Source organism: Microcebus murinus, chromosome 11, assembly GCF_040939455.1.
Source record: "Microcebus murinus isolate Inina chromosome 11, M.murinus_Inina_mat1.0, whole genome shotgun sequence".
NCBI lineage: Eukaryota > Metazoa > Chordata > Mammalia > Primates > Cheirogaleidae > Microcebus > Microcebus murinus.
The window spans coordinates 31,415,674-31,442,154 of record NC_134114.1 but is presented as its reverse complement, the minus strand read 5'-3'; the positions used below and the strand labels follow the sequence as shown (position 1 = coordinate 31,442,154).

Below are 26,481 nucleotides of genomic sequence, written 5' to 3'. Positions count from 1 at the left end.
ATGGAGACAGTAAAAAGATCAGTGGTTATCAAGGACTGAGGGGAGGAAGGGATGAATAGGTGGAACACAGAGGATTTGTAAGGCAGGGAAACTACTCTGTAGGAAACTATAATGGTAGATAAATGTTATTATCCATTTGTCCAAGCCCATAGAATGTACAACACAAAGAGAAAACTCTGACGTAAGCCATGAACTCTGAATGATGATGATGATGTGTCAGTGTAGGTTCACCAGTTGTAATAAATATACCACTCAGGTGGGGGATGTTGATCATGGAAGAGGGTATGCATGTGTGGGAGTAGTGTGTATATGGAAAATCTTTGTACCCTGGGCTCAATTTCTGTGACTCTAAAACTGTTCTAAGTCTATTTTTTTAAAAAAAAGACAAGAGACAGATTCATTTTTATAATCTTTACATGAGACATACCTAAGATATAAAGACACAGAAAAGTTGAAAGTAAAAGGATAAGACAGATACACTAAGTAAATACTAAAAAGAAAAATTTGGTGTGACTATATTAATTTCATATAAATTGGACTATAAGGCAGAAAAGCATTACTATGAGAGAAAGATGATTATGATTGCAATGATTAAAAGAAAAATTTACCAAGAATCTCTAACAATCCCAAAACTGAATACAACTATCAAAATACCCTCCAAATATATAAAGTAAAACCTTATTGCACTTCAGGAAATAAATCTACAATTTTAGTTGAGGCATATTTCTAGCATAATTCTCATATTGTGTGCTAGACCACACAGTTAGAAAATTAGTAGGGGTATATATGATTTGACAAGACAATAAACAAGCTTAATATATAAAATATAGAATTGAGCTCCCTCAAATGAAAAGGCACTCATTCTTCTCAAGCACATTTGGAATATATTTAAGTATTAATTGCCTATTAGGTCACATAGCAAGTCTCAACAAATACCAAGTAATAGGTATTACACACAAAAATTCCATATTTGCAATGCAAAAAAAAATAGAATAAATAAAAGTATAGGAAAAAATGATTTAAAAATTTGGAAATTAACAAATTAAAATGTCTTGCATCAAAGAAAAAGTAAGGGACAGTAATAGTAGAAATGAAAATGTGTGTGATGAAGCTAAACTGGTTCTTAGAGTGAAATTCACAACCTTTTTTGCATATCTTAGAAAAGAAAAAGTGAAGTAATAAAATGCTCATCTAACCCAAAAAGTTAGAAAAATAAAAAGAAATCAAACCTATGCCTTGACTCTAATGAGTAATTTCTTGGGGTTGGGTTAGGGGAAATGGAGAGATATTGGTCAAAGGGTACAAAGTTTGAGTTTTGCAAGATGAATAAGTTCTGGAAGTCTAATATATAGCAATGTGACTACAGTTACCAATACTGTATTGTATATTTGAAATTTGCTTAAAGGGTTGATCTTAAGTGTCCTTACCACAAAAAAGAAGAGAAAAAAAGATAGTAACTATATGAAGTGATGGACATATTAATCAGTTTGATAGTGGGGATTATTGCACTATATATATATGTCAAAACATCAAGCTGTATACCTTAAATATATAAAATTTTTTGTCAATAATATCTCAATAAAGGTGGAAAAAATCAAAACCACATAAAGAAGAGAAAATAATGATAATAGCAGAAACTGATTAAATACCAATCAGAAAACACAAAGTCAAAAAACTCAAAATCTATATCTCCTAATAAAAAAGACTAATCTGTAGAAAAATCTATCAAGAAAAAGGGGAATATAAAAATGAATACTTCTAGAAATGAAGAGAAGGACATAACTATTGAGGCAGTAGAATTTTAAGAGGATTCCATGAATTACTTTATGACAATACATTTGAAAAACTTAATGTTTTATTAAAATAGAAAATGACTCATTTAGAAATAAGAATCCAAAAGGCCTATGATGATTAAACATTAAAAAATAAGTCTTTCCCCGAATATCAAGAGCAATTCTAGGCAACAAAAACAAAATGGGAGGCATTAATATGCCAGATATCAAACTATACTACAAAGCTGTAGTAATTAAAACAATATGGTATTGGCACAAAAACAGGAATATTGACCAGTGGAACAGATGTGAGAATCCTGATATAAAACCATCCTCATATAGCCATCTCATCTTTGACAAAGCAGACAAAAACATACGCTGGGGAAAAGAATCCCTCTTCAATAAATGGTGCTGGGAAAACTGGATAGCCACCTGTAGAAGGCTCAAACAGGACCCACACCTTTCACCTCTCACAAAAACCAACTCACGCTGGATAACAGACTTAAACCTAAGATATGAAACTATTAGAACTCTAGAGGAAAAAGTTGGAAACACTCTCCTAGACATCGGCCTGGGCAAAGAGTTTATGAAGAAGTCCCCAAAGGCAATCACAGCAGCAACAAAAATAAATAAATGGGACATGATCAAACTACAAAGCTTCTGCACAGCCAAAGAAATAGTCATGAAAGTAAACAGACAACCTACAGAATGGGAGAAAATTTTTGCATCCTATGCATCCGATAAGGGACTGATAACTAGAATATACTTAGAACTCACGAAAATTAGGAAGAAAAAATCAAATAACCCCATTAAAAAGTGGGCAAAGGACTTGAACAGAAATTTTTCTAAAGAAGACAGAAGAATGGCCAACAAACATATGAAGAAATGCTCAACATCTCTAATCATCAGGGAAATGCAAATCAAAACCACAATGAGATATCACTTAACCCCAGTGAGAATGGCCTTTATCAAAAAATCTCCAAACAATAAATGCTGGCGTGGTTGCGGAGAGAGAGGAACACTCCTACACTGCTGGTGGGACTGCAAACTAGTTCAACCTCTGTGGAAAGCAATATGGAGATACCTTAAAGCGATACAAGTGAATCTACCATTTGATCCAGCAATCCCATTGCTGGGCATCTACCCAAATGATCCAGTGACACTCTACAAAAAAGACACCTGCACTCGAATGTTTATAGCAGCACAATTCATAATTGCAAGGCTGTGGAAACAGCCCAAGTGCCCATCAATCAAAGAATGGATTAATAAAATGTGGTATATGTACACCATGGAGTACTATTCAGCTCTAAGAAACAATGGTGATATAGCACACCCTATATTTTCCTGGTTAGAGCTGGAACCCATACTACTAAGTGAAGTATCCCAAGAATGGAAAAACAAGCACCAGATATATTCTCCAGCAAACTGGTATTAACTGAGTAGCACCTAAGTGGACACATAGGTGCTACAGTAATAGGGTATTGGGCAGGTGGGAGGGGGGAGGGGGCGGGTATATACATACATAGTGAGTGAGAAGTGCACCATCTGGGGGATGGTCATGATGGAGACTCAGACTTTTGGGGGGAGGGGGGGAAATGGGCATTTATTGAAACCTTAAAATCTGTACCCCCATAATATACCAAAATAAAAAAAATAATTAAAAAAAAAAAAAAGTCTTTATCACAACCAACAAACACAGCATTTAGACAAAGCTATGTTCCAAGCATAATCTGCCAAACCGTAAAAGAACATATAACCCCTACTTCATGTAAACTGTTCTGGAAGAACAGGAAAAAATTAAAATAATAAATCAAAGTCAGATAGGGCTTATGCCAAGAAAGTAAGAATAGTTTAAAATTAGAAAATCTGTTAATATTATTCACCACATTAACAGATTAAAAAAGGAATAAAAATGATCATCTCACAAACATAGAAAAGAATCAGTTAGGGCAAAGGCAATATATGTAACCTAAATGTTTGTTCCCCGTAATATTCTGAAAAAAAAAAAGGCATTCAATAAAATTCAACACTCACTTTCATGATTTTTAAAAAATTAACACTTTTTATCAAAATAATAAAAAAGAGATTCCTTAATCTCATAAAATGTATCTACCAAATACATAAATCTAGCATTCTATTTTACAATGGAAGAATCTCACTCTTTAAATTTAGAAACAAGGCTAAGATGCCCACTTTCATTACTCTCCAACATGGAGTTGGAGGACAAGCTAGCACAGTATTAAGAAAAGAAAAAAAAATAAAATAAAAACACACGTATTTGAAAGAAATGCCATTTTTCATAACAAACCAAGTTAAAAGATACCTGGAAATAAATCTAACATAAGGGGCATAGGAACTTTATAGGTAAAAGTGTAAAGCATTACTGAAGGTCTTTGAAGGAAGACTTGAAGAAATGAAGTATGATGTTGGAAGGCGGGAGGAGTCAATATCATAAAGATGATAACTATCCCCAAATTATTCTATCAACTGAGCCAATCCTAATGAAAATTTCACTAAGTTTTTAATAGATGTCTAATATATTATAAGATTCACATGAAAAAGGGAAACCCCAAGATTAGCCAAGGCAATTTTGGCCAGGAAAGGAAAGAGGAAGGGTGAGAGGGATATGCAAAGACAGGGATTGACAAATTTCCCAAGGCCACAAGCCTAGTAAAAGACAAAGAGAGGATTAAACCCTGGTTCATGTTGCTGCTAAGTACACGTACACACTCTTACCTCTACAGCATGCTCCTCAAGAGATTTCAGTCATATTTTGAAGCTATTTCTGGGAGAAAATGGAGAAGGTGCATGTAAAACAACAGTCAGGGATAAAGAAGTTATTTATAGCAAAGATTAAGCTGATTAATTGGACTGTTGATGAATAATTCAGAAAAATTTCAAAAGCCGTTAAACAATAATATAAACTCTCTATTGTCTATAAAGATACAGAATAAGGATTTAAAAATACAAAAAGCAGGTTAAAATGAATACATATAAGTAACTCATAAAGCAAGGTTGATACCCTTTTTATGCATTAGAAAGAAATATATATGTATAGATATAGCTAGGAGAATCTAGCCTGTTTATCCTTTTATGAGTGATATTGAGAATTATAGTACACATATGAAGAAATGCATGTCATTACATCAAACTTGTTTTACTAGTGGGTAATGAAGACATGATATCTCACTACTTTGCCACCTATAAAAAGTTCTTTAGGACACCCAGTTGACTTGAGTCTGAATATTCTTTTAAATTAGCTGAAATTAAAATGTGCATATACTTAAGCTTTCAATACATCTAGTTTCTACCAACTAGTATTTTTTTAAGGGTCTACTACACATTTAACACTATTATACTCTATAGACTGCTGTAAGAAATATAATTCATGGACCCCACCTATCCTCAAATTCCTTATGTTTTAATTAGAGAAATATGGTCCAGAACATAAAAAGGAGTTAAGGATTGGGCAATGTGGGATAAACAATACATTTTATAAAAGAGAAATGTAAATGGGGAAGAATTTTTTTTTATTTTGGCATATTATGGGGGTACAAATTTTAAGGTTTCAAAAAATGCCCTTTCTCCCCCTCCCCCCACAAGTCTGAGTTTCCAGCATGACCATCCCCCAGATGGTGCACATCTCACTCATTATGTATGTACATACCCGCCCCCCCTCCCCCCCACCTTCCCAATACCCTATTACTGTAGTATCTATGTGTCCATTTAGGTGCTGCTCAGTTAATACCAGTTTGCTGGTGAGTATATGTGGTGTTTGTTTTTCCATTCTTGGGATACTTAGTAGTATGGGTTCCAGCTCTAACCAAGAAAATATAAGATGTGCTATATCACTGTTGTTTCTTAGAGCTGAATAGTACTCCATGGTATACATATACCACATTTTATTAATCCATTTTTGGATTGATGGGCACTTGGGCTGTTTCCACAGCCTTGCGATTATGAATTATGCTGCTATAAACATTCGAGTGCAGGTGTCTTTTTTGTAGAGTGTCATTGGATCTTTTGGGTAGATGCCCAGCAATGGGATTGCTGGATCAAATGGTAAATCCACTTGTATCTCTTTAAGGTATCTCCATATTGCTTTCCACAGAGGTTGAACTAGTTTGCAGTAGTGGGGAAGAATTTAATAGATACACTCTGGCTAGTGTTTACCATTCTGATATTAAGTATATTTTTCCATTTTTAGGTTACCAGAAAACAATTTCTCTGGGGCTTTAGAGATTAGATATTGTTCCTGGAAAGGTATTCTCTTCACCTTAGAGAATAAAAGGGCATCAGGGGTTTACTTTGTGTATAAGATTCCATTAAAAGAACACAGAGAACGCAGGGGAAAGGTATCCCTGTGTGTTAATGGATGGTATGATTTTATTATCCATAGCCTCACATATTGGAGTCATTCGGCAACATGATTGCAGAGAGAAGTTGCCTGAAAGAATTGTCATAGTGATGATACCCAAGAGATTGCAGACAGTGCAAAGGTGATGTGACAAAATTAGAGGGTAGGGGAAAGACTAAAAATGCTGAAATAATGTCATTTTGTATCTGTGTTCCGTGTCCTGGCATATTGTCTGCAATTATCCTGCTGTGCAAAGATAAATTCACTCCCCAAGCATTGGAGGTGTTGCTTGCCACAGAGAAGCAGAAGGAATGATTGCTAAGCACGGCAGTTTTGGCAGAAGCCCAGTCTGAGAGATGTAGCCTGTTTTCTGACTACAAGGGGAGAAGGTTTGGAGGTGGACACCACCCAGAGTTTAACTTCTTTGCATTTTTTTCTTGTTACCCTGTACATTTCTAAAAGAAAATGTGATTATCATAATCTTGTTTCATGTACCATCTGAAGTTGGCTGTTTTAGAGGGATGAGGAACACTGAATTTGTGCCAATAGATCATTGGCTTTTTGCCTAGGTTGGACAAGGCTTTCCATACTAGCCATATGACTCTAAAAGATGTGTATTTCTGAGCTCAGGAAGAGTTAAACAGACACAAAATTATAGATTCATTTCAAATAAGTCCAATTTAGCAACGCATTGGAGGTTTTTAATTCCTATTCCCTTTTGTTATATCCTCTAGGTGATCTATGTCCAGAGGCATTTTTTTATTCTGTAGGTAGGAATTATGTATAAAAAGCAGTCCATTTAAAAACTCAGAGATGAGATACTTGATATAAGCGCAATCATGGTCTTTGTTTTAATTTATAATTTATACTCCATATACTTTTTGAGAAGATTTGAGGTGTACTATAGCAACAGGAACACATTAGACAAATTAAAATTAATGAAAAAGATATAAGTAACTGTGGGAAAGAGAAAAAAGGAAATACCATGTGCGTCTAACATGGAATTATTTAGCTACTAAAGATATTTGTGTGAAAGCTCAGAGAAATAATTTCCTAACAATAATTATATTATTAATAATAATTATACTACTTAATTATTAGGCACTTAAGCACTGTGCTAAGTGCTGTCCAGGTATTATCTTATTTAATTCTCACAACAGCCTATTGAGTGAGGTTGGTCCATGTTATTGTCCCTATTTTACAGCTGGAGAAACTCAGGTATAAGGAGATTAAGTAATTTGAACTGTTGTCACATAAGAAGTAGTGGAACTGGGCAATCTATTTCTAGAATCCATGTCATTCTCTCCAGCATGGCTGTTAATGTGGAATGATTCACTGGACAATGGGGTTATATAATTCTAAGAAGTAATATTTTGCCTTGTGATCTCTGGAGGAACAATCTTAGTACTTTTTAAATTGTTTCATCGTAAACATGGAACAGAAATGCTATCTACTGTTTTCCCAAAACTCCAACTATGTCTTGGAGTTTTGGGAAAATATGGAGATCACATGGAGATTTGCCCGACTTGCCATATGTATATTGTCTTCTATTGGAAAGAAAATATCATATGCTAGGAAACTTCTAAAACTTTCACTTAGCACTTTGGTTTTAAATATTATAGGAAATTCTTCTAAATAATGAAGGCATTGTATAGTATTTTTGTGAGGTTTTTTTTATTATCATGAAACTCTGGAGTCACTAATGGTAGGGAGATTTGATTCAGGGGAGATTTGTGGCTATAAAATCTTGAGCCATCTTGGGAAGAAAAGGACTCTTTTGTTGCTGGTGCAGTCTCCTATTTTCTCACTGGAAACCCCATCAGGAGGTGTTTTCTCTTAAAATTATTGCCTCTCCTCCCTACCCCAATCTCAGCCAAACTTGCAACTTTTATGTTTCCAATCTATGGAATGAGAAGAGGTATCTAATAATAACATAAAGTAAAACCCACAATCTACCGATCAAGGGCTGTGGCCTCAATCACCCTCCAAGATGGTAGAACACAAGACTCTTAATTGCCCGCTGCTCAGCTTTGCCCTCTCTTTTGACTCCTAGTGCCTTCCTTTACGAGGTGCCTTTTCTGATGAACAATGCAAACTTTTGGGATGTAATGGCTCATCATTTCATTGTACATCATAGGAAATGACAAAATATTTTGGGGTCATATTCTTCAAAAAAATGATGAATGATTCAATATCACTGTTGGAATAACAAACATTAGGAAAACTTATAATTGAATGTTTTTCCGCTGATATCTGGGGTAGAGGGTGTAGAGAGGTATAGCACGAAGAAGAGAGAGAAGAGAAGCCATATTACTTCCATTTTAGGAACCCTTCATCTAGTTAGTGCACAAACTAGAAGACTTGCAAGCTAGTTATGTACTACTCAGCTTTAAGTTTGGCATAGTATCTAGGATATTGCCAGACACCTGGTAAATATTAAGTAAAATTTACCAAAAAAATTAATATCACTCTTATGTATTTTTTTTGTCTTCAGTCTTTAAGTTTGTAAAAGCCTTTAAGGGCCCTATCTACTTCCTGTCTCCCTGCTTCCACAACAACCTGTATATATCCAGAATTCCTTAGAATTTTCCACCTAAGTACTTATAATGGCTGCATATGAAGAGCAGGCCCCAGGGTGTGTGGGTCTGTGTGTTATTCCAAGTAGCTTGCCACAAAGGAGAAAAGTCTTCGAAGGCACATATTTTACCTTAAAAACAAAAGTAAAATCATTTTTTCCCCTTTTCTCCTTAACGTGTGTGTGTGTGTGTGTATGTGAAAGTATATTTTAAATGAAAATTTCTTCCTTCTTCAAATATCAGATAAAATTGATGTTCTAGAACTATACTGAGACCTCCTCAGTCTGCTTGGCCAATCAACATACACACCAGATCAGGACCCACAGTAGGCAAATGTCCCTGGCTGCCCTCCTGGGCTCTCCTTGATCACTGTGTCTGAGCATCCCTGGCTCCTTGGAAAAGTCCTATCATCACAGGTTTGTGTCACAGGGACCTGTGCCATGGCTCGACAGCTCTGTGATGGCAGCACTTTCCTAATCGTCAGGAAAAAGGTCAATAAACTCATTTGCAACAATTAGCTGTTAATCAGAGAGTAGTTAATATTAATATGTTATTCTATTCCAGGATTTTTTTTTCCTTTGGGATTTCTCCAAGGATTTCTCAGAGGCCTGATTGCTCTCCCTTGTTGATGCTTCAGTCACAGGCTCTATCTTCTTGTCTGGCTGGGTAGAACAAGAAGCAAAGGAATGTTTTTTCAGTTTGACCAAACCTCCCCTCATTCTGTCTCTTGGTATTTAGCCAAGTGTTCTCATCTGCTCTGGCTTACGGTTTCTAGGGTGGGAAGAAGGAAGCTGACCCAGTAATCAGCTGGGTCTCCTTGGGAAGACGTGTCCCACCACCTTATCTACCCAACTGCAGTGGGGAAACTCTTTCTGTAGTGCAGGCTTCAGCAATGACACCATCCTCCTGGATAATGGCCATTGTGAAGAATAGAAATTCCTTCATGAAACCCATAAGCAGCCCACAATGAGTAGTAATAATTGTCATACGTAGAAAGCTCTACAGTTTACAAAGTGCTATTTCACTATTTCATTTGATTATCATATTAGCCCAGCAAGGGATAGCTACAGAGCAATAATAGGCACATTGGTGTTAGCCACAGATTTGAAAAGAAGAAAAGAGAAACATCTGTTAGATCAACCTGAAATTTCCCCAGCATTATTCTTGTCATGGTCCATGAATGTAAGTGTTCTCAAGCTGAGGATTGGTCCTGGGAAGCATCTTTTGTTCATATTGGATTAGTTGGTATCTCACCCCTGCTTGCAAGCGTTTCACCTCCACAAGAGGTGAATTCCTCATCTTTTATGCTCCGAAGCTCTGCTCCAGTGGAAGGTTAGGAGAGCTGCCTTCAATCTCACAAAGAGGCTTCAATCTACTCCTGTCTTCCAGAGTTTGGTTCCACATCTGGCTAGGGCAGTGATCTTAGGCATGGGCAAAAGGACATGATGATTCTTGAACCTTTTCAACCTGCCAGGTCTCTTCTCTCACAGAAGGATAATTCACAGAGATAACTCTCAAGTCCTAAAAGCTAGCATGGCTCTTTTAAACCAGACCAGATCTGTCTTTGGCTATGATCCTACACTTCACACAGTGTCCAGCCTTCCATATGCTGGGTTGTGTCACTGTTTAGCAAAAGAGGATGCTGACTGGATCGGGTTGTTTGGAACATTCCACTCACTTGGCCTAGGGTACTACACTGGTTTCCCATCTGCTTGTTAGTACAGCTCTTGGATATGATTCCAATGCTGAAAGTAGGGGATGGTCTAAGACATGCCTACTGGGCCCTGACTCAACATCAGATGCCCAGACCTTCCTTCTTATTTAGGAGCTTTCATTTAGTTAAACTCAACTCAATTCTTTAGGCATTTTTTGAGAGTTATGAGTATGAGAGTTATTTCCTGGTTGAAAGTGAACTTGGAGTTAGGAAATCTCTATTCCAGCCAAAGCTATTATGTATGTGCTAGATATTTTCTCTTTTTCTCTCTGGATCTCTCTACCTTTTTTCACCTCGTCCTTGACTCCAGAAGGCCAGCTATTATGGGATTCATTATAGGCTTCTTTGTTCTCAAGCTTAGAATTGGGGTTGACAAAGGGAAGTACCCCAAGTAGATATGGGAAAGTGTGGTCAAGGTATTTATTCCTCCCAATCCCTCTCTTTGAACTTATTTGGGAATGACTGAGTTCCTTTACTGAGGGCCCTTATTCCTCTCAAGGCACCTTCATCATAGCCCTCTCTTTTCAGTTCCTGGTAACACTCCTTACTTTTAACACTCCTTTGCTGCCTAGGAATGGTAACAGTTCAACTGTTACTGGCCTTGAGATACTACATTATAATATGTGGTTTCCCTTCACCCCATCCACATGGTCCTATTAGAAATAAACTCTCCTTGAATTATCCTAATTGGATTGGATTGTGTCAGCTGTTTTCTGCTAATGCCTGACAGATACACTGTGTGATTTTGGGCAAGTCACTTCATAGGATCAGTTATCTCAAATGTAATATAAAAGGTTTTTAACAGAAAATAATATCTCTCCCTACCCTAAATTTGCTTGGCAATGTAAGGACTACAAAATAAATCTCTTCTTTGGGAATTTTGAGCCTCATTGAAGATAAACTCTATATAAATATGAAATGTGGAATGAACTACGTATCCAGTGATTAGGGTGCACAAATACTTTAAGAATTCAGAAATGAGCAAGGTCAGTGTGAACTGAATGATCAGAGGAAACATATGGATCTGCTGATGAATTCCATTCTGACACCAAAGAACAATTTGTTGGTGGGTTTTCTAATTTAGATCCAGGATGAATGTTGTATTCAGGGCTGTATCAAAGCGGATGCCCTGTCTTGGATCTATTCCAAAGAGCCCACATACTGTTTGCCAATCTCAGACTAGATTTCCTAGATATAATTTACTCTTGAGTCTACACTCAGCCACATCCCACAGTAAAATATAAACTTCTAAGATTTTTTTGAATTAAAACATTCTTTTAAAAAAGGGTAGAAAGAATAGGGGATTAGGAGTTGAGAGGCTAGAATTCTAATCTTTCGTTACCTTTCATTAATTAGCTGTTTGTTAAATGTTTTTTAATCTGAAAATGATCTTTTGCCTTACATTAGTACCCCCTTATCTACAGGGGGTATGTTCCAAGATCCTCAGTGGATTCTTGAAACCATGGATAAGACCAGACCCTATATGTGTTGTTTTTTCATATATATATATATATATATATATATATATATATATGATAAAGCTTAATTTATAAATTAGACACAGTAAGAGATTAACAACAAAATTAGTAATAAAATGGAACAATTATAACAATATAGCAGTATCGCTACTCTTGCACTTTGGGGCCATTATTATGTGAAATAAGGATTACTTGAAAACAAGAACTGCGATTCTCAGACAGTCTGATCACCGAAACGGCTATGAAGTGACTAATGGGTGGGTACTGTAGACACCGTGGATATACTAGACAAAGGGATGACTCCTGTCCCCGCAAGGGTGGCAGGGGATTTCATCACACTACTCAGAATGGTTTTTGCAATTTAAAACTTCTGAATTGTTCATTTCTGGAATTTGTCATTTATTATTTTTGGATTGCAGTTGATCATGGGTAACTGAAACCACAGAAAGCAAAACTGTAAATAAGGGGGGACTATTGTATTTGTTATAGGATTTTTCTTTGATTCAGAGATATTAGAAGCATACACAATGATATATGAATAATATAATAATTACTTTATATCTACCATAAAGGTTGAGAAATAAAATATTCCCAATACAATTGTAGTCCACAGTGTGTTCTTCCCCAGTTGGACACTTCCTTTTTCCATCAAAGATAATGACTACTCCCTCCCTCCCCCCACCCCAATCTATAGCCAAGGCCAAGACAGAAAAATTGCCTTGCCACCTTTTTTGTGGTAGAGCAGCCTCACTTCCATTGGGCAATAGAGTAGTATAGGGTGAATGTCTTAGGTTTATGTGCATACTTATTGTTCAAGCCCAGGCCTTTATGCTGTGTATCTGTAAAAACTCAAAGTCCCAGGTATTTGTATTGGTAAATGTCCTAAGGACATCCAAGGCTTCAGGGTTGGCTAACTTCACTGGATTCCATCTGCTCCTTGGTTTGGTTTTGACTCTTGAAGATTTTCCATATTTTCTTACCAGCTCAGCTGTGCATTTTTTTAAATAAAATATTTAAAAATTACATTTACATGTATTTCTCCTGTAACAGACGCCTTTTTTTAAAAAAAAAAATCTAATTCATCATATTGTAAAGTACAGAAATTAGACATTCTTCTTTATACTGAGAATCAAAGACTGCTCAAACTGGGAGTTTGAAAATGTTTTCCCCACCTCATAAACATGACGACCATGGCCTAAAGTAATGATAAAATAGGCAAGCTTTTATGACCAAAAAGATACTCTATGAATAGTTAACCCAAATATACTGTAATGCAAGTATATTAAGTGTTAGAAATTAACATTAGAAAAGTGAAATAACTGTCTCTTTGGCCGGATTTGCAAGAACGTTTCATTTAAAGTTTCTCGTAAATAGGAACCATTCTTTTGAAAACATTCTAAAGTTTTTTGTGTTTGAGTTCTCTGTTGGGGCCAGAGATTGGCTTACTTGTCTTTATATCTCTCGTAGTGTTTAGCATGTTTCCTTTCACATTGCAGGTGTTCAACACATATTTGCTCATTTGACTTGAATTGACTCTTCCAAGTTCAGTGCAAAAACAGAATGGTCCTAAGATTTCTTCTTGCTATGCCAGGTCTGACACTAAAATTGAGTCAGCTTACAGTAATCCCTTCTATTAAATATATGTTTTACAGAATTTGTGGCTTTCATGAACTAATCTTGGGATCATTCACTTGTGAATTATTTGCTTGGCTTGTATAAAAATAAATAATTTATAACTAGGCAGTTAAAAAAATTATCTACAATCTTGTGTGATCAAGTGTTAATTCCCAAGTTAAACATAAATTCTAATAAGTGTAATACAACAAATGGTATGATTTATCGTTATTTTGTTTCGTTTTGTTTTGTTTTCATCTCAACCTAGAATCATTAGATAAATGACTTGTTTTCCTGGGGGATCATTCCAACATTCATTATTTCTGTTTTCCTAAAGAGACCATAAGAAAGAACATAGAGTGTGTATTTGACCACAATTTAAATCTAGTCTAAACAGTTCCGACCAGAAGACAACACAAATAATCAGGTATAATAAAAAGGGCTTTAAAAAACTTTCCTTAAGAAGTAAAACAATTGTTAGAGATGTGCTTGTGTCTGTATGTGCTCTAAATGGTGTGTCACCAAGTCCAAATAATATCAAGGCCTTTTGACATTGGAGAGATCTTAGAGATAAGATCTTGAGTGACCAGACATAAAAAGTAGGGACTAGCAAAACGGCAGTTAATATAGTGGAGATGTGAGGCATCAAGGCTGAAACAAGAAATGCTGTGCTCTAAGATGTGCAGACTGTAAAAGGTATGCGACTGGAAGAGGGTCATTAACGAGAGTGAGTGGCAAAGGAGCCCACTGCCACTGTAATTTTCCCACTAACAGTTTCCATGACTTCCACAGCCAGATTCTAGTGTTTTCACATCTTGTAAGATAGTGGCACAACTCTGAGAGGAGACAGGAAGAAGGACTAAAGTAGAGGTAGAGAAAAGATGTGAGTCACTGCCTAACAAATTGGACTACTGAGTTTCTGAGAATTTATTCTAACAAAATAGGAAGAGGTTCATTTCAATACAATTTATATAAAAGAAAACTCAGAAGTCCATACTAATAGAGGGATTGTGAAAATATTATTAGTGTATGTAGCATATTGCAATCATTTAAGCAATATTTGAAGACTATGCAATACTATGGAAAAACATTGATATAATTTGATGCATTTTATATATATAATCCATGATTAATACTCTATATAATCAACACTATTATAAAAATAATACTTTATAAAAAATATATACATTAGGGTGAATGGTTTAGGAATGTTTATATGCCTTGTAAGATTTATGGGACAAAATATCATGTAGCATCAAGGTGATATTATTCTGAATCATCTTATAGGTCCAGTTGTGTTCTAGGTTTTAGGAACCAGTCTGTATGTGTGCACCAGTGCTACAGACCTTGCTTATCATCCCTGCTCTGCTGTGAGATTGGAGAGCAAGAAGAAATATATTGTTCTCTACTTATCTGGATCTCAATTCCCAAGGCTGGAGGAAGACAAAGGGAGATTGTAAGGAAGAGCAAAGAAATAATTCCCAAGCCTCGCACACTTCTGTGATAAGGAAAGATCCAGCTGTTGACAAGAAGTGGTGTTTTGTGAGGGCCTCATAGAATCAAAGGCTTGTAATTCAAGATTTCTTTCTGTCGCACAAACATGATTAAGAGTAATGTTGTGTTATTTCAGATTTTCATTATTCATGAAAGCAAAACAAATAGTGGCAGACATGCAAGAACAAAGGTAAATAGGCTTCAGAGGCTTTCTTGGCTCTCAAATCTAAGAGAATTTAATAATTGGACTGTTTATTTGCCATGTTTCTTGTTTGTTTTCCCCTTAGAGGGAAAACACAATAGAGTTATTTTCTTTCAGAATAGTTGGTTTTAGTGATATGGATTGGTTTCTTCTAATCAGCCCCCACCCTTTCCCTAGGCTATTCATTCTGTCTGCCCAGGTAACCAGAGCTGCTCCTATGGTTACAGATATTCAAGGCTGCTCCAGACTCCAGGGTCTGCCACTATGAGGAGGTTCCCGGGATGAGGTAGCATTAAAAAGATATCAGCGTCTTAAACAATCAGCTCCTACAGAGAGATGAGGAAGACTGGACTGACTGTGCAGCAACCACATCTCTCTTCCCAGCTTTCCTTCCTTTTCTTATGCTCGTGTTACCTGTATATGACACTCACTCTCCTCTGATTCTCTTTCAAGCGCTGCTGTCATTGCTCAGTGTTAGGTACCTGTCACAAGGATAAAACTACTGGGGGAAGAGATGGTAATAGAGTCAGCTGCCCACAACTGTAGGTGGCCTGGGTAGTGGGAAAGCTCTTGGCCGTGGGTCTGGATATTGGGAGCACACACTCGCAGTAAGAATCTGGAATGGCACATGCAGGAGGTACAGTGTCTTCCAGAGCTGGTGGGGCTTAGCTGTGCTGCATCCAGAACAGCAAAAGAAACTCACAATCCAGGGAATCAGAAAGGAAAAAGGCTTTAGAAAACATTTATCTACCTAAAATATCCCAAAGGCTGTGCATATTTTCTTTGAGTAGTTCTAAGAGATTATGACAGCCACAGCATTTGCAACCTTTCAGTGCAGTTCTTATCCACTCCTCCATTCATTCAGCCAATATTTGGTGAGAACCTACCATGTGCCAGACACTTAGAACTCCGTGTTAATAATGTAGAAATTATAATTCATAGTGATAATAAAAGCTAATACTTACTGAGTATTTTCTATGTGATCCATGTTTATTGCTTATCACTCATTTTATAATCTTTATAAGTAGATTGTATTATTGGTCCCATTTACAGATGAAGATACTGAGATTAGAGAGAAGGAAAAATATTATTTCATGCAGAAAATATTTATTGAGCATCATTTATGTGCCAATTGCTGTGCCTTTTGTTGGGGATACAGCAACGAGTAAGACAGATTCTATTCTTGTTCTCATGGAACTTAAATGTTGGTAGGGGGAGATAGACAATAAGCAAATAAGCAACTAAATAAAATGAAACTTAAAGCTAGTGATAAAGGCTACGAATACAACTAGTTCATGTGATAGAGACTGACAGGCAGCAGGGAAGGGTTGAATGAGGCAGATACTTTAGACGTGGGAAGATATATCTAAGAAGATGACATTTAAGCCGAGACTTGAATGAAAAAGTGCTGGCCGTGCACCCAATCAGGGGTAGAATATTGCAGGCAGTGGGATTATCAAGAGCAAGGACTAAGCTGGAATGAGTTTAGTGTGTTCAATAAGCACGAAGAAGCCTGCTGTGGTTGGAGCTCAGCCAGCAACAGGAGAGTGATCCATTTCCAATGATCTTACGATCCTGTGCTAAAGGCCAATAAAGGCTCCCGAGTGTCCAGTCTTTCCAACTTCATGGCCCATTTTGGGGACAGTGAATGGGGAAAGAATCAGACAGTTTGCTGTGCAAAACAGATTTTTTTTTTATACTTTCTCATAGATAAGGCGCATCTGTCTTTTAAGTGAGGACTATCTTGTCCTCTTTGACCTGTCCAGGTCCTTGGGAGGCTGAGGAAAAACAGAAATGTTGCAAGGAACCAGGTTTTCTCCTGGTTCTCTTCCTATTTACTTGCCAATAGACATGTCCCTTTTGAATTCTTCTCTGGGCTCTGCTAAAATAGCCGAGACCAATATTGTTAATAAAATATGCCATTTCTCTTCTTCATCTTTGCCACATTGCTTTCCTGGACACTACTTTCCCCTATCTTTCTTGTTATTTAGTCATCCCTGTTTCATCCTTCCCCCTGACTCACTGCATCTGGAGGGGTGATTATTGCAAATGTGGAAATGCAGGCATTTGAGAGATAGTGCAGCTTGGTGGCCTCAAGGACAAGAGGATCAGGCTTACTTGTGCTCAGAAATGCTACACCTTACTCTTACAGCCATGGACTTGTGTTTAGCTTATTAAGAAGTACAGATTGACTTCCATAGTTCTATGAGTATTAATAACTAAATGATTTCAGAAAATGTCTCAAATTAAATGTTTATTGTAAAACTTATTGGTAAATCAATCTTTTTATTAAAAGAAAGATCAGTTTATACATTTTTATGTGACATAGCAAAGTATTCAACCAATAACCCACAACACAGGTGTTATATCTCCTTAAACTTAGATGTCCTCAAATAACCACAACTCAGATCACATAAGCAGAAGTATGTGTGTCAATATGTGTGTGTGTCCATGTGTGTGTCTGTGTCTGTTTCCGTGTGTGTTCACGTTTGTATGTCTAAAAGAATAGAGACAGAGTGGGGAAGCACAGAAAACTCAGGACTCAGGAGAAAAGGCAACGTAATGGGTAGCTTATGCAAAAAAATATGACTATATTATTAGCTTAATACCTCACCATTCAAAGTGTGCTTCTTGAAACAATAGCATTGATGATACCTGGGTCTATTATAATAATTTTTTGGCAATTCTATTGATAATCTTTAAAAGAAGTTCATATGAAAAAGGGACTTAATAATTTCAGTGAGGGTGGCAATTGGAACAGGCTCTCTTTTCTGCCCCTTGACTGCAATACTGCGGCTCTTAAACAATTCACTATCAGCTCATCAGCCATCTGTCTGTGACCCAGCAGGTTTACAGAAATTGTGACACATACTGGGCTTCTCTGCTCCCAGAAGTTGTCAATATGATTTGATTCTCAAATTTAACATATGGGATTCTGAATCAAAAGACTTAAAGAAACTAACCCCGTTTTACATTAGTTTCCTATATCTTAGATGTTCTGGGGGAGGACTCTTTACATAATATGAAAGATACAGATTTACCCAGCTAGAAATCACAAAATGACTATTTTGATTTTCCTTTACAAAAGAAATAATCTCAGTATTCCATGAGATATACAGGTTTAATTTAACATTCAGAAAATGTATTCCTTTACATTTATTATTATATCAAGTGAAATATACATGTTAAGTTGTGTGTAGTTTTCAATTATCTGCTCAGTTCTAGAAGTGTTTTGGTTTGTGATACATATTGTGCATTATCTTTATTGACACAAAATCTTTTGAATTGTCCACAAAGACACAATCATATTCTAAAGGACTGTGGTAAGATTATGTGCCAAGAATAAGGAGTGATCCTAGTGTGTTTTTTTTTTCCTCCAAAAGTTTGAAATAACTGATGAGTTTAATCAACGAGGCAAGCAAGAATTAATGAGATTAATTTTAGGCTGTTGGGTAAGAACCAAATAATTTAATTTTGAAAGTTTTTTTTTTCTGTCAGATCAAGCAACATGTAATCAAAATTAGAGAGAAATGATTGCCTTACAAACCAAGTAAAAGTGATTTCAGAATCAATATTGTTTTCATAATCTGTGTATTTTTCCTCCTCTATTACAGTTGGAAACAAAAGTAGATTTTATTTATTTGTTTTAAGTACTATCAGGAATGAGGCAGTATAATCCACCTGCAGAGGGGTCCATGTGCTGAGGTCAGAGTCCATCAGTCAAGTTTATAGCCTCTCATGGCCAGAGACCACACAAGGGGTTATGTTTAGGGCAATACTACAAGGTAGCAGTGAATGGAGCTAGCTAATTAGTACTCTGGGGACAGTGATATTGAAGGAATGTTGACAGGCAGACAAACTCAGAAGATGACCGGGCTCCAGCTACCAGTCTAGCATTTAGTGATGGGATTTCAATCTTCTGTAGGAAGGTAGTAAGGGGCTAAAGAAGCAAATGCTTCCTTTAGAGGAGTTGAATACGAAATAAATTACCAAGTCAAAAGTCCTATTAGTGAAAATAGGACAGAAAGCAAGAGGAACTTGTTAATGAATGCCAGTGTATTGCTGAAAAAATTATATATTTTTTTTCTAAGATTAAATCCATTCTAGAGGCTAACGCAGGGTAATGCCTATAGAGGAGGGTTGACTGGTGGCACCCGGGATGAAGGGAAGGCTGTGGAGGTTTGAATCAAAGCAGTACCTGAAAGCTATCTCAGTAGTCCCCATAAGAAACCCAACCACTGACAATAGAATGGAAAAGAACATAACAGATCTGAGAGAGGATTTGGAGAAAGAGGATTTATATCTCTGAGCAGTATGTAACTTGACATAGTACAACTTGAAGACTGATTGAATGTGAGCTTTGAGGGACAAAGGAGAGTGGAAAATGAACCCAAGGATGAGAGAGACGGATGATGAGACAATTAAATGACGATGGACACATGAGAAGGAGCCAATTTGAAGGAGAAGATACTAAGTTCTGTTTGGGACATTGAAGTTTAAGGTTCCTGTGGAGCTATAAAATTTAGTTGTGTGGTAGGTTCACAGGGGGTCTGAAATGCAGGTCAAATTACATGGTATCAATTTTGGGTGCATCTATATGAAGACAAAAGAAGTTAAAGAAATGGATGCTATCACCCAAGGGAAAAGTATGAAGTAAGTTGAGGTCTTGAATAGAGCTTTAGATAATACCTTCATTTAGGAATTAGAAAAGCAATAGAAGGCAGTGCAGGAGACTGAGGAGGGACAATCACAGAGAGAGAGAAAAACTAGGAAAGAGCCATGTCCAAAAAGCCAAAGGAGGGGAGTGTTTCAGAAAGTAAGTGCAGAGATATCTAATGTTCCCAAAAAGCTGAGCAGGGTTCACTTATTTGTTTCTTCAACAGCATGAATTTACTGCCTACTAAGCTCTATGGTGGGATTTAGGAATGAGGTCGTGAAAGTGACTGGTAGGTTTTCTTTAGTAGTCATCAATGATATTTCACTGAGGTCTTATGTAAGTTGCAATAGTGATAGCCTCATTTCAGTGGGTTAAAGATGAACCAAAGTTTGGGAAGACTTTATAGCCTAATTTGAGAGCTGGATTGAAAATGGCAAAGAAGTAGAGAGCCAATGATGGCCTAATCTGAGAAAATGATTATTGGTGATTATAGTTATTTCACTTTTATAGCACATCTCATTTGAACCATGTCACTCATTGATTTGAATCAAGTATTTTTATATTAAGACAACTAGATACAGTAGTGGGAACAGAGAATTATAAATTCCCTCCCCCCCTTTAGGAAGTTTATAATCTAGTTTAAAATCAAGTGTGTATATATGGGGGATTTTAGGTATAAAGCAAGATATAAAGACAAAAAAATTCAATGAACATGATAAGTGATACTATTAAATAACAACATCCAGTAACAATTACTACTTGATGACAGTAGCTGCAGGAAAGATGATTATGAGTGAAAAAAAGCTTTTGCACAGAAGAGGAAATGCATGTGACTCATCAAAAAGACTTAGGTGAGAACTTTATAAGGGAAGACAGGAGGATAAGATTTGCTCCAGAACTCCACTCCCTCTCTTCCCATATAAAGTACCACCTGACTTTCTTCCACCCTAGAAAAGGACCTCAGAAAATAAATCTGCCCTCTGAAATCCTCCCCCAGGAACTTTCTTTGGTTCATAAATGGAAAGTCTATATGCTTCCCCACTGCCATGGTGTTGGACCTATTATCATAAAGGGTACCAAGGTAATAAATATGTAGAAACCTATTGCTGGAAAGCACTATGCTAAATTACAGGATTAGAACAGGTAAGGAGAAGGAAACATGATCTATTACACATAATGTTGTCATGAACAAGCTTAGTGCTCTGTTAACTCAAGGAGAGAAACAGTTCTTATTTGGACTCAGCACCTAAATTCCAAGGTCAGGATATAGATATTGGACATTCACAGGCTTGTCATACCTCAGAGCACTGGGCCCTTTTGGTCTGAAGGTTCACAGATAAAATTGATTTGATACATTTTCTTTGATGCTTATTAAACCCATAACTTTTTAGAATTTGAAATGGAACTATGGCTAAATTGAGAGACCAACTGAAAGTTCATTCCAAAAAAGCTTTTATAAATAATACTGAAAATATATTGAATGGAGGTAAGTTAGTACTTAGTATATATCTCATATAAATTTTATTAATATGACAGAATATAAATCTTTAGATACTGTTTAAAGCAAAAAAGAATGGGGCAGTTTTGATTTTTCTATAATTGTGAAATATTAGATCAATAGTAGATAAGACTCTGATTATTAAAATTTGGTATATGTTTACAATGGAATATTTCTGAATTCTAAGAAATGACAGTGAGCTAGCACCAATTATATTATCCTGGAATGAGCTTAAGCCCATTATCCAAAGTGAGGTGACACAAGATCAGAAGAATGGGCTCCACATGTACTCGCCATCAAATTGGTACTGACTGATTAACACTATAGTGCTCAAATGGTGATGGTATTCACCAGGGATACAGGGGTTGGGGGGGTAGACCCACATCTGAGGGATATGATGAGCATTGTGAAGGGGAAGGGCATACCTCTAACCCTTGCTAGGGAGAGGCAAAGATATAAAATGCAACCAAAATGTTTGTATTCTCATATTTTCTTGAAATAAATAAATAAAATTAAAAGACTCTGATTTTTAATAAATATTTAAAAAGCTAAATCCTGCAACTTAAATAATTTTTCTCTCTGCCCTCCCTCCATATGAGCTTGCATGGCCATCCCAATGTGCATTTGCCTAGGTAATGTTTTCTTAGCCTCAGGTGAATAGATGTTTATGACTTATATCACCATAAGAAAATAACAATAATTTAAGTCCTATAATCCTTTTATGTGACTCTCATGAACATAATTTTGCTTGTCTCTTATATTAATAAAAATCCTGCAAAATAAGGATTCTTTTCCCCAGTGTATGTTTTTGTATGCTTTGTCAATGATTAGACAGCTATATGAGGATGGTTTTATATCTGGGTTCTCAGTTCTGTTTCATTGGTCTATGTCTCTGCTCTTGTGCCAAGTATATGCTGTTTTAGTTACTATAGACTTGTAGTATAGCTTGAAGTCTAGTAAATTGATGCTTCCCAATTTGTTGTTTTTGTTTAAAACTTGCTTTTACTATTCAGGGTTTTCTCTGGTTCCATACAAAGCATAGAATTGCTTAGGTCAGACCCATCCAGGATAATCTCTCTTTGGTTAACTCAAAATCAACTGATTAGAGATCGTAATTATATCTTTTGAAAAATCTTATTTCTGTATAATATAACATAATTACAAGAATAATATCCCTCCATAGTCCCCACACTCAAGGGTAGGGGATGATAAAGCCCGTATTCACCTGGAGATGGGAATTTGGGGGCCATCTTAGAATTCTTCCAACCACACCAAATGATACAAGATGAGAAGCTAAGTCCAGGACTACCAGAAAGCATAAAAGTGAGATGGTCTCACATATAATACACAGCTAAGTTAATAAAATGGATACTCTGTGCCAGCTGTTCTGAGCAGATGACATCTAGGATTATCCATAACAGTATGCAGAATGGAGTAACGCCATTTGTGTATTCAAGAAGATTTTTTAAACCAACTTTCTTCTATCTTTTTACCTGAGACATAGTTTTTAAGCATAAAAAGTACATAATACAATTTCAATTAAATTAATTTTTCTTCATTAAAATTCTAAGTTCTCCTATTAGGTAGTTGGGTCCATAGACCAGAAATCCCCTCAATAACCCCAAAGAGTTGCTATAGCCTTTATTAGTTAACTATTGCTGTAACAAATTACCCTAAAACTTAGTGGCTTAAAACAACACAGTGTCTGTGGGTTTCTGTGGACTATGAATTGAAGCATGGCTTAACTGGGTCTTCTGCTTCAGTCTCTCTCATAGGCTGCAACCAAGATCCCACTGGGGCAGGATCTGCTTCCAGGATTACTCAGCAGTGTTGACAGGGTTCAGTTCCTTGAGGGCTGTTGGACTGGAGGCCATGCCCACTTCTTTGCCACATGGATCTCTCCAACATGGTTGCTTGTTCATCAAAGCCAGGGAGAAAGTAGCAAGATAGAAGTCACAGTCTTGGCCGGGCGAGGTGGCTCACGCCTGTAATCCTAGCTCTCTGGGAGGCCGAGGCGGGCGGATTGCTCGAGGTCAGGAGTTCGAAACCAGCCTGAGCAAGAGCGAGACCTTGTCTCTACTATAAATAGAAAGAAACTAATTGGCCAACTAATATATATAGAAAAAATCAGCCGGGCATGGTGGCGCATGCCTGTAGTCCCAGCTACTCGGGAGGCTGAGGCAGGAGGATCGCTTGAGCCCAGGAGTTTGAGGTTGCTGTGAGCTAGGCTGACGCCATGGCACTCACTCTAGCCTGGGCAACAAAGCGAGACTCTGTCTCAAAAAAAAAAAAAAGAAGTCACAGTCTTTTATAACCTAATCTAAGAAGTGGCATCCCTTCATGTTTGTCTTATATAATTCATTAGAAGCAAGTTGTGGGTTCAGTCCACACCTGGGAGGAAGGTATGAATGCCAGGAGGGCAGGAATTGTTAAGGCCCACTTAAAAGTGTGCTTCCCACACTGCCTGAAGGAAGAAACAATCTATCAGACCAAGGAAACATGAATAAAGGTGCCTGTTTCCAAGAAATGAGAAAAAAATTGCCTCTTTGATTGTATTCACATGTTCAGAATCAGAGCTTGATGGGACTGGGTTCGTAATGGGAGTGCTCAGCTCTTGTCTGAGGAGAAAGGACAAATGAAAGCCAAACTGAGAATCTAACTTTAGAATCACAGGAGCAACAGTAAGTATCAGGGCCAAAATATGACACTGAAGCTGTAGATGAGAGAAGAAATAAGAGGTGAGGAGCCCAGGAATACTAAGCCAACGTAAAAACAAAAAGTTTGAGTAGAGAAAGCAGATATTTTCATAAATAAAGACGACCTACTAGTTTTAGAGACAAAGGGTTAGTTAGATCATACTTTTTCTCTCAATTATTGAAAGGTCATGTAGTACTATTATATTTTTGTTTTAGGTTCACATAAATAGAAAAGTTAATGATTTAGTGAAAATGTTGAAATTGGGAGGGAGTACTATTCCAAATGAAGTTAAAAGTCATTAAAACAGTCTTTTTTTAAAGCCAACATTAGATTATTTATTTTCTTCTAAAATATAATTTGTATCAATTGATTTAATTCTCCTTTCCAAATAATATTTATAGTATGAAGCACCTATTCTACACCAGATGCTGTGCATATACCTTGGAGTCCTCTAGTTTAAAATGAATAGTGGTGAAGGCACCATTGGCTTCTCCTTCTGACTGTTTATTTATTTATTTTTTTTATTGTTTAACATTCCTTTATTTTGACCTTAGCAAGCTACTTTCCTTAAAGGTCAGAAAATAATGTGAAACTATATGCCCTTTCACGGATTTTCAAAACTGATGATTTCCTTGCCTTTTAAGATTTTTTAAAAAAAGTCTTGCCACATAACTACATGATTAAAAGGTAAAGCCAAAGCTATATTGAAAACAAAGAACCATTCATTTCTAGAAAAAGAAATTCAGTTATATTTAATTCCCTTTATGTTTACTTCCAATTATGTCTTTGTACTAGATTATAGAAGTAACCAATTACTTTCATCTCCTTTTCCTTCACATGCCTGAAAACTTTTTGACTCTCATTTTGAGTTTTTTTTTAAAAAATGTATTACCTAGTTTAGTCTTAGGTTATTTAATTATGATTCTTCTTAAGCTTTTTTTTATTTCTACCTTTAAGCACACTTCTCTGTACATACTGAACTATAACATTTTTGTTTAGCTTCTTCATTGAAATTAGCAGTCAGCTGAAAGCAAATGATAAATCGATATGCAACCATTTAAATGCTTATTTAAATTTGCCAATTCTAGATTCAAACTGCCAGTTTTGTTTATTCAGAAAAGGTTGACATTTTCATTCCATACCACTTACTAATGATAAACAAATCTTATAGCTTCAGATTAAGCATGGCATTTTTGTATATTTGGGTTATCTTTCATTGTTTTTTTTTTTTTTAAACTAATCATTCTGAGGAGTAATCTGTTCTAAATTTTAAAGCTTATGATTTTCAGGGTATCAAATATTTTGCAAAATATTTTCTCTCCATGGTGTCTGAAATCCATGTGCTTGTAATTTCTATGGGCTGTTAAAGCTAAATAGAGATACATGGATATAGATGTAGATACAGATAGAGACAAATATGGAATACAGACATGGGTAAATATTTTATCACTGAATAAATTGCTTCAAATAGTTTATCAGACCAAGGTCCTGAGGTGTAAAGGTGTACCTCTGTGTTTCTGTGTTGATATGTGTATCTAAGCTTTGGGTTGGACCAGTGAAAGAACTAGAAAAAGGTGTGTCTCAAGGGACCTAGATTATAAATGAGGCAACAAAGTGTACTCAGGGGAGGCCTGAGTAGCAGATGGCGAATGATGGTACTGGGACAAGGTCACGAAATAGGAGAGGACATAGGAATTTGAGGTCTATCTGCCCTTTCTAATGTGTGAAGCATCCAGGATACATTATTAATAATTTAATTTTAGCTATTCAGTAGGTCATGACTAAGAATTAAAAGGATGCTTAAAAACAAAACTCAACCTTGAAATTATTGTTCTTTATTGAGTCCCAATTATATTTTAAGTGGCACTTTATACTCACAGGCAAATCATACGCATGCTCATTGCTATATTCCTGGAGTCTTGATATTTGTAACTGCCAAAAATAAATAATTAAATAAATAGTCCCTGTTCTTAGCAAGGAATTCTTCTAAATTTGGAAAGCCAACTCCAAAAAGAGTTTTTGCTGGAGAGAGAAAATATCTGTGAAGAAAAGAGTCTATTAGTTAATTTTGAAATGCTGTCAGTTGTGTTAACTTGCAAAAAAAAAAAAAAAAGAATCATTGTTTATTCAATATGTGAAAAGTACTTGGCCTCATTTAAGTTCATAATTGCCCAAACACAAGGTCAGAAATGAAGTTAAATATATCAGCATTGTACTGTCCTCTTGTCTTTTTCTTATTTCCTCTATACCTTTGATCTCTTGTGCTTTCCAAAGTATATGAGGTAACAATTCATACACTGATTATCTGCTTATGAAAGTGGCTTCTTTATTCATTGAGACAAGCCCTCTCGGCTTAAAATTAACCAAAAAAGAAGGAAAGGGGTAAGATTGTATTTGGGAACAAAGTATTTGGGAACTGGTG

General features: G+C 36.3%; 1 protein-coding gene across 1 annotated transcript in view; it reads left to right on the top strand.

Annotated features, from left to right (window-relative positions):
* Window positions 1–26,481, top strand: part of PLCXD3 (phosphatidylinositol specific phospholipase C X domain containing 3) — a 146,372-nt gene that overhangs the window by 68,446 nt on the left and 51,445 nt on the right. The gene's annotated exons all lie outside the window — the stretch shown is intronic.